The sequence below is a fragment of the Centroberyx affinis genome, unplaced genomic scaffold (assembly GCF_046629955.1).
Source record: "Centroberyx affinis isolate AG114_WGS23_722 - 3 ecotype Tasmania unplaced genomic scaffold, CSIRO-AGI_Caff_v1 ptg002142l_1, whole genome shotgun sequence".
Taxonomy (NCBI): domain Eukaryota; kingdom Metazoa; phylum Chordata; class Actinopteri; order Beryciformes; family Berycidae; genus Centroberyx; species Centroberyx affinis.
Genome location: NW_027280460.1, coordinates 126,087 through 135,555, shown reverse-complemented (window position 1 = coordinate 135,555; position 9,469 = coordinate 126,087). Strand labels below are relative to the sequence as shown.

Here is a 9,469-nt window from a genome sequence, read left to right as displayed (position 1 = left end):
TCAGAACAGAAGTTCTGCAAGGTGTGGGGCCCTTTTCTGGCATTTTTTGCTGAGGCCTCCATAACCACAGATGTTTTTTTTTTTGTTTTTTTTCTGCCATTTTGGCTGGTGTCTCTCTTGGCAGTGACCAGCTCTGGTTGTGGATACATGGCTCCTGTGCCCCTGATGTGCAGACTCCTACATTTGAAGCTGCTTTGTTACGCTAAATACTTTTTTTTCTTTTCCTTTCTTTTCTTTCTTTCTCATTATAGATCAGCCTAATAGAGGGAGGTGGGGGGGGGGGGGGTGTGTGGAGGGAAAGGGAGGGTGGGGGGAGGGGGGAAATAATCGCCTGTACAACACTGTCACTGATGACTGTGATATTGATTTAATGTGTTATGTATGAGGAAAAAACAACTCGATAAAAAAGCATGTGTTCCACTCTCCCAAGTCTCCTTTTGTTTTCCCATGATCCCTGACTGTCTCAGTGACCTTGTTGACCTCATCATTATTCCCGTCCTTGGTCCTTTGAGATGTGTCAAAAGTCACATAGCCTGGAATAAATTTGTCCCACTAAATGAAAGTCCTCCTGCTAAGAACTACCCTTTAGCCTACAAATGACCCTCCGATCGTTTCTCTTTCTCTCACACTCACACACACACACACACACACACACACAGACACGCACACTGTACACACACACAAAATGAATTTGCAGTGACAGTGAATAAGAGAGTGATCAAGCAGCATGCCTCTGCCAATTTTCACCGACATTTCAGAAAGGACTCTGCCTTCTGATTGCCATGCAGAATGGGACCTAATTTTACCTGGTGATAAATAACATTGTGTTTTGACAATGATTCTCCTTTTTATCACAGATAGGCAGAGAGAGAGAGAGAGAGAGAGAAAGACAGACAGACAGACAGACAGAGACAGAGACAGTGAAGGAAAAAGAAAGGAGGACAAAAGAGATTCCATTGTTGTGAAGAGAGGACGAGGAGAGACGCTAGACATAGAAGAGAAGAGATTTTCCATAGATTAGAGTAAGAGAGAGATTAAAAAAAAAAAGTATATGCTTCATCAGGCTTACAAGAGTCAGAATCACTTTACAAGTCTGACAAATGTACAGAAATTTGTCTTGATGACATTAGTGCCGACATCAGTGCAGAGACATACAGATTTGACAACAGGGCCTCGTCTGCAGTGCAAAGTGACAGTGTGACGGTGGGGACGAAGCTTGCCCTCAGGACATAGCACCCACACCACTCCCCAGGGCAGTGGTTCAGCAACCAGGCCAGCCACAGCAACACCAGGCTGCCAGGGGGACTGGGTCGCAGTCACATAATGGCCCACACCAGTACGCCCTCGAGCGCAGCTGCAGCCCATCAGGAATCTCCCTGGAGGCCTACAAACGGAGTGGGGAGAGCAGACAAAGGTGAGCAAAAGCTTAGCCCACACAGCTCCAACTTGCACATTTGCTCTGTCTCCCCCACAGGCTTGATCCATAGACTGTAAAAAAAGATGGATGTAGTCAGTGTGACATCACCCATAGGTTTCTGAAGGGCCGTTTTGAAGCCTGGAGATTAGGTTTACGGTTGACATTTTTTGGAGCCAGCACAGCCAAAGCGAGGCCGAGGGTTGCCACAGCCACAGCTCCGCCTACTATTGGCCCATAATTGGTGACCTGTCAATCACCAGGAAAACAACCCTGTTATATATCCGTTATATCCCGTTAATGACACAATTATTTTGAAAATCACCATAAGGACACATATTAGAAGAAGTGAAATTAGGTACTGAGACCATAACCTTCTGTCGAAAAAATGTATTGACTTCATATTTTGAGTGAGAACTTGCATGGAGTTGGGCAGTTTGGAGTCTTTTTGGAGCCAGTCCCTAGCAGACGTTCCAATTCCTTATTGGCTTCAAAATTCAGCCGTGGTTTTGGCCGCTTGGTTTGATCCGGAGATGCCTAAGGCTACCAGGCTGACTGCACTGCATGCCCCTCTCCCTTACTTTGCACGCTCACCAAGGCTTGCCGCACTTACCTGCCCCCGCACTGGACCGCCTCGGCTCCCCTCCCTCCTCACACACTCTTTTGTTTACATGTATCTGATAACGTACCCCACTAAGGGTTTTTGCTCTCAACACGCCCAAGTCCTTGTGTGTGTTTTGCCCCACCAATACTTCCCCATGTCACACATGTGCGAGACATACTATTACTAAGACATCGCAGCAAGCATTTTGACGTTGAATAGATGTTGATACAACAGCCTGCACCAACACTGAAATCCTGTGTAAATATAGTGTCAGAATTAGAAGTTTAGACCGTTTCCGTAGCTGCTAACTGCATTGTTTTTTGAAATTGGGACCCAAATATAACTTTAGTCAACTTTAGTAACTTTAATCAACAGTTAGTCAAAATTGTTCCCAAAGCTGTTTTAATATAACTTTTTACTGTTATAATATCAGATTGTGAAAATGTTTATTTGGGTTGATGTAAACCTGCATGCCATGTAAACCTAAATGGGTGGATTTGCATGTTGCTGTATACATGTTCCTGCATGTTGCTGTCCATCCAATGCTTGCTGGGATACTGTAGTAGGCTGTACATACTACTCACACCACTGGGATACTATAATAGACTGTACGTATCATACATTACATTTCATAGGTGTGTGCACATACACAGCACACACACATACACCCTCTCATACACTTGGACATGCACACATCTGTACACACTGATACACTTATGCACAATCCTCTATTAAATGTGTTATCTTTAACATATTTTTCTCTACCTCTGTTCTTTGCCTCCTTTGTCTGTTCTTTAGCCGGCTGACAATGTGTGAGTGCTTTCAAGTACATGCTTCAACTGTTTCACTTTCGACACAGCAGGGAGACAACTTCCCTGTGGCTTTTAAAAGCACTTACCTACATGTGCACTTTGTATACACAACGCCTTTTACCTAGACGGTCATTAGTTTCAGTCGTTCACATTAACATGTTGCCATAGCTCTCATTATGAATGTATATTAGCATCCCTGTCTTCTTATCATCTTTTCCCTTATTCTCTCTTGTTCTCTCTTTTCCCTTTCTCGTCCTTTCTCTCTGTCTCTCTTCTCTCTTTTCCTTTTCTCATCACCCTTCTGCATCCTCAAACCCTTTTAGTTCTCACCCTCTGTTCCATTTCCATTCTCATTCGTCAAACCTTGAAAACATTTCCTTTTACAGTCTATATGATGCAGAGAGGTATACAGAAACTGTGTGTGTGCGTGTGTGTGTGTGTGTGTGTGTGTGAGTGCCAAAGGAAGAGGTAATCCTCTCAGTCTGGCTATTGTATGTGATTTGGATGACTATTGTCCCTCAAGGTCTCAGCTGGATGTGATGCTGCTGTGTATCACTTTTGTTTGGGCTCTTGTTGCCTTACTCTGTCCATTCCTTCCTTCCCTCTCCATGGTGCATGCAGGAATGCCAACCGGACTGTAGGGCCATTGGGGCTTTTGCCTGACTGAGCGGACAGCAGCAGCAGCACTGGTGTTCCTGTTTTCCCCCACTTCTACCCCGTCTTCTCCTCCTCTGGTGTCTATTGCAGTTGCTTGGCTAGTTCTCAGACAACATAGAAACAGAACTTTCTAGAGAGTGCCGAAGCCCCTGAATAACTGTGTTGTTGAAAATGCAGAGTGTCCCAGAGTAATTAGAAGGGACTTCCGAGTGGAGTTGAGTGCCTGGCCATTGGCCACCAAGCCGAAGCCTGGGGATTTGTATTGTCTTTCTCTCTGAAGGCTTTGGGTTGTTTTGTCTGTGTGGCTGATCTACACACATTTGTGCAGGATGGAACATGTTTGGCATTTTCTGTGCATGTCTTTCAATGGTAACAGTAACCGGACTTCAGTTTTTGTGTGTGTCTGCATGTGAGGATTTACTGTGAAGATATGCATGGAGAAGTGCAGGTAATTCCCACAGTGTACCTCTTCTCCTTTGGTCTTACTTGATTTGCATTTACTCTAAAGGCAATACCTCCTTTCACCGAAACATTCAATGGTCTCGCCATGCATCCTAAGTACATATCTTGGAACACATATGCAAATCCTTTTAAATCCATCAAAGACCAATCTCCTCTCTTTTCCCCATGCGTTTAAGGACAGTTTGCTGAGGTAATGCAGTTTTTTTAATAAAGAGCTTCCAGTCAGAGGAAGAGCCCCATCACATCTAATATTTCCTCATGCCCTCTAACAGCAGATGAAGGTATTTGCACTTAGGAGTAGCACCTGCCCTCCCAGTGCACTTAGACACAAGCTAGCCATACTAAAATGGATTGGAGCGCCTTACAGCAGGTGAATCCAATTTAAGATGAGAGGCGGGGGGAGACGGGAAGAGAAGAAGAAGAAGATCAGCATGAGGGAGAGGCAAAAGAAGAGTGGTTGCTTCCATCTGCAGTGAGTGCAATTCGTCGTGGGAGGGGTATGCCTCTGAATTGGTGGCATTATTACTCCAGAGGGAATGCTAAGGGGTCCAGGTGCAATATGTCAATGTTTCCTGTTGACCTCTCACTCTACATCTTGTGAGTATAACCTCACAGCCCTATTTGCTGTGCTGCCAAAGGACTTAAGTGTGACACCAACCTTTTCTCCAGCAGCCAGCTCATAATAGAATTTCATTCTCTCCATGTTAAATCTTCTCTACAAGCCACAGCAGAGCAGCAGTCGTCTCCTCCAGCTCTGATATTACACCCCAGCCTCTGCACATTCAACAAACAGTGGGGTCACGACCTGTCTGAGCTTCATTCTGATTGGCAGGCATGATTGGTCCTGCTGGGTTTCCCCTTGGCAGCAGCAGCCTGCATTTGATCTGGCTTTTGACAAAACAGAGCTGTCTATATCTATAGCGGCATAACCTCTACCACCAAAGTAAGACACCAGCAGCAAAAGATAACACCGAGCAATAACAGAATTGTGACACTGAGCCCCTCTGTGTTTTCCAGAGAGGCAGGCAGGATATTGTGGTTGTTGTTGGGTTTTTTTGGGGTTTTTTTGTCTTACTGACAGGTGTTTTCCCACTGTCCTCCATTCATGTTATTATTGTATAAATACACGCTGCTGGCTGCAGTTAAAACATTATATTTCTAATGGCTCCTCTGGACAATTCCATCAATTTGTTCGGGACAAAAATGATGCAAGCTAAAATCAATGTTCCATACACAAAAAAGGCCTTATGTGAGCAACTGTTGTCTCATGTAGATAGGACCATTGAGAGTTTAACAACCGTGTCTATGGTTGATTAGAGAGCCAGACCAAAGGAAACAGCTCATTTTCCTTGTTAAACACACTAAATGCCTGCTGCATGGACTTGCTGGGTCACTGGGTCAGACTGGGCCATGGGGTTTCCTGTAGGTAGAGTGTGACTGAGCTAGCTCTCTATTAGTAGCATGTGTGGTTGGTGTATTTGGGTATTCACTGGCTGAGATTATGTCTGTGTGAACTGAGCGTGCATGGGGGATCAATTACATTACATGAGATAAATATAATTTATAACTCCACTCCCAATACTGTATATACATTTTGAAAAAACAAAAACAAACATTATTACCTAACATTTTTCATTCAATATCTCTTAAATATAGAGGATCCTACGGAGCCCCTAAGGGGACATGGAGGAGAAAAAAAAATTTAGGGAAGAAAAAAAAATGTAGGTGGAGAAAAAAATAAATACATTCTTTTGCGTTCTCTCACAAAACTTTTGCGTTCTCCCGAGAAACATTTAGTGTGAAAAAAATGTGTGTAGGGAAAAAAACAAGGATTGTAAATACATTTTTTGCAGTTTTCTCCCTGCGACACAACACATCTCAACTTACTCCAGTACAACAGGCTACAGTGCGTCAGCACGATCAAAACTCCAACTTTTGTGCACAGGGCTCCTTGACATGAAACGTGGGACAGTCTATGTATGTGGATGAACTAAAAGATTTATTGCACAGTATTGCACTTCTGTATTTCCATGGAATATCCCAAAGTCTGCACACTCCTAATTCCCATCCTATTTGGCCAAGTGCTCATACCAGGTCTCATGGAGAGGATCTCTATCCAGACATAACATTAACACCTGTGTCCCTCAGGGCACACTCCTGGGGCCCATGTTGTTCTCTCTGTATACTAAATCCCTTGGCCATGTGATCTCCTCTCACTGCTATGCTGATGACACTCAGCTCTACCTCTCGTACCCCCCCTCAGAAACACAAATTGATGGGCACATCTCTGCATGTCTTAAAGACACCAGTGCTTGGATTTCTGTGCACCACTTCAAGCCCAATCTTGACAAGACAGAGGTACACTTTCTCCCAAGGAAAGACTGCCCTCTCACAGACCTCTCCATCTCACAGTGTTCACTCCATGAACACTGTGTTGCCCTCTCAGACTGCCAAGAACCTAGGGGTGATCCTGGACAACCAGCTGTCCTGCTCTGCCTACATCGCCGTGACAACTTGTTCCTGTAGGTTCTCCCTCTACGACATCCTTAAAATACGGCCGTTCCTTGCGAGGGAAGCAGCACAACTGGACTACTGCAACACTCTTCTGGCCGGGCTACCCTCTGCCATCAGACCTTTACAGCACATTCAGAACGCTGCAGCCCATCTGGTGTTCAACCAACCAGAATTGTCTCACGTCACTCCCCTCTTCCTCTCCACTGGCTTCCCATCTCTGCTCACATCAAATGTAAGACACTGCAACTCGTCTACAGGGCAATACATCAAACTGCCCCTGTGTATCTACAATCACTGGTCAGGTTCCAAACTCACCCCGGTTGTGACTCTTTTCATCCCTGGCACCACAATGGTGGAACGAGCTCCCCACTTCTGTCAGAACAGCTGAATCATTACCCTTCTTTCGTCGGAGACTGAAGACTGGTTACACCTGGACCCCACTTGAATGCCTATCATGTAACAATCTTCTTCCCCTTCTGCTTTTTAATATAAAAAAAAAAGATGCTACTTATTCCTATTAAAGTCTTAGCTGATTAAGACTGTGATATACAGTTGGTTTGACTACTGTTGATGCACTTTTAGTAAGTCCCTTTGGACAAAAGCGTCTGCTAAATGAGGTAATGTAAAAAAAGTAAAATGAATATTGACACCTAATCGTCAGAAACAGGCTGTTTTCAGACATATCATTTGAAGGACCTGCTTCAGAGGGAATGCCAAACTTTTGCAAGAGAACACTATTTATTTTTTTCTCCTCCATCTATTTTTTTCTCCCCCTACTTTTTTTTCTTCCGTCTACTTCTTTTTTTCTCTTTCTCTTCCTTTTTGTCTCTAACAGTGTTATAATTTTATCAACCAACAAACTAACGTTCACTATCCTACACAAATATCCCCTCTGACATGTTGCACCTGCCTCTGCTAACCTCCTGTTGGGAATGGAGAGATCAAAGCTCTGGTTAAAAAAATCACTAGATGTTATTAGAACAACATATATCTAGCCTAACAGAGAAGATCAAATGTCCAAAGGCAATACTGGAGATGAGAGTTGAAAGGCCTACAGAGTAAAAAGAGTTGAAAGACCTAACAGTTAGGAGTAACAGCTGGGTGAAAATGGAACCCAAGAGAAGCAGTTCAGCAGGCACCAGGGTTATAGTTTGGGATTTTTCATTTGTTTTTATATGGTTTTCCATTTTTATTTCAGTTTAGCTTTAATTTGTTTTCAGTATGGGTTTCGTAGGTTTAGTTTAGTGCTAAGGCCGTCTTTCAGGCAAAACAGGGACAGTGGATACATTGGGAAGTGTAGAGAGGAAAAAACTTAGCTGGAGGGAGTTGTGGGGTATGGAGGCAAACTGAATTAGATTCATTGTAGGTGCAACCTATGATGTGCTATCTTCTCAAATTCTCAGTCAATGGGTAGGAGAGGACAATTACTCTCCCGTTGTTAAGGATGTTCAGGAATAGCTACTACACTATTTTGTCAGCAAAATGGATCTGTCTGAAGGACGATACACCTGGCGACGTAGCCACGTAGCCATGTGCAATCTACCACCTTAACACTAGCAGGTAAACTAGCCAATTGTGGGCAGAGCAGCAGGCAGTGAAGGCTATATCTGAAGCAGCAATGGGTGCCAGTGAGTGGATCTGGATAAAGATGAAGCACACTGACCAGAGCACAATGCTGATAATGTAGCTACCCTTGAGTGTTTGACAGTAGCATACTTGGTGACGCACTATTTTTTTTTGTAGTATATTCTATTGATATCTTAACATGTTGTAGCTTTTATTTGCTTGTAGCGTCCTAGCTCACATTGTGAGCTTTTAGGCTAATTATAAGGTTCTGTCAGGCGTTTTCATCAAAATTGAGTTCAGTCAGACAACTTATGTATTGAATATGAACATTTTTATAGATAATAAATATTAAGATAGCTTTCATTTTGGCATAAAGGCTCTGTTTTGTATCACTCCCTGTGAAGCATAATTTAAACCCAGCCATAAGTGAGAGCAAGGAGAGATCAAATGCAACCCCCCATGGGGAACCATGTAGAAACAGAGCCCACAGGTGGATGCTGGGTGGAGGAGGGGTGAGAGATACACAGGCAGCAGCAGGGCGAGCAGCAGCAGAGAATGAGCAAGTGAGTTTAAATAGACCACCCAGTTGGTGATAGCAATACGCAAGCACAGCTAACACATCAGCTGATCCAGAGCTTCAGCGCCACTTATGTTGTCTGCCTGAAATAGCTTCACTTCACTGCAGAATAAATGTAAATACAGATTTTATTTTGGCGTCAAGGCTCTGTTTTGCATCACTCTGCAAAGCATAATTTAAAGCCAACCAAAAACAAGAGAGGGAAGAGTTCAATGCAACCCCTCAAAACCGCATTGACCACCAACTACACTATGTGTACCGATGATACACCCAGCATACGACAAGCTCATATTCTACTTTGTCCCACTGAAGGAATATGCTGTGATGAAATGCAAAGCCATTGCACTTCTGGATCTGACTTGGTGATTCTGGCCTTATGTGAGACCTTCTTTGTGTAAGCCAGGCTCCAGTGTGGCCAGCCCTCAGGTGACCCAGATAAGCAGAAAAGCTGCCAACAAGAATACTATTTACTTGAAGAAAAACTGTGGATAGTTAAGTTGAGTTGCCACTATTTCCATGAAGGATGCCCAAAACTGATATCCCAAATGTTGGAGCAAGTAACATCAAGATTGATTTAAGAGCAGAGTGGGCATTCTTACTTTAATCCTTAATGTGTGTACACTGCAGTCCACCTGATAAGCAGCAGTAAGCAGCAAACTGCAAGCATGATATTCATCACATTTAGCAAGGCATATTACAAGGCACTGGAGCCCATTTGTTTTATGAGCAATCATGACTTGGTTTGTATAAATGATTATAGCAAATATATAGAATATCATATATAGTTAACAAAGCTAATTTGATGCAATCTTAAAAATAAATACTAAATGTTATGTGCTTCAAAGCTGCCTTGATAATAAAAT

General features: G+C 43.4%; 1 pseudogene; it reads left to right on the top strand.

Moving 5' to 3' along the window:
* Positions 1–1,252: 1,252 nt before the first annotated feature.
* LOC139654699 (uncharacterized) lies at positions 1,253–9,098 on the top strand (annotated as a pseudogene).
* The last annotated feature ends 371 nt before the right edge of the window (positions 9,099–9,469 follow it).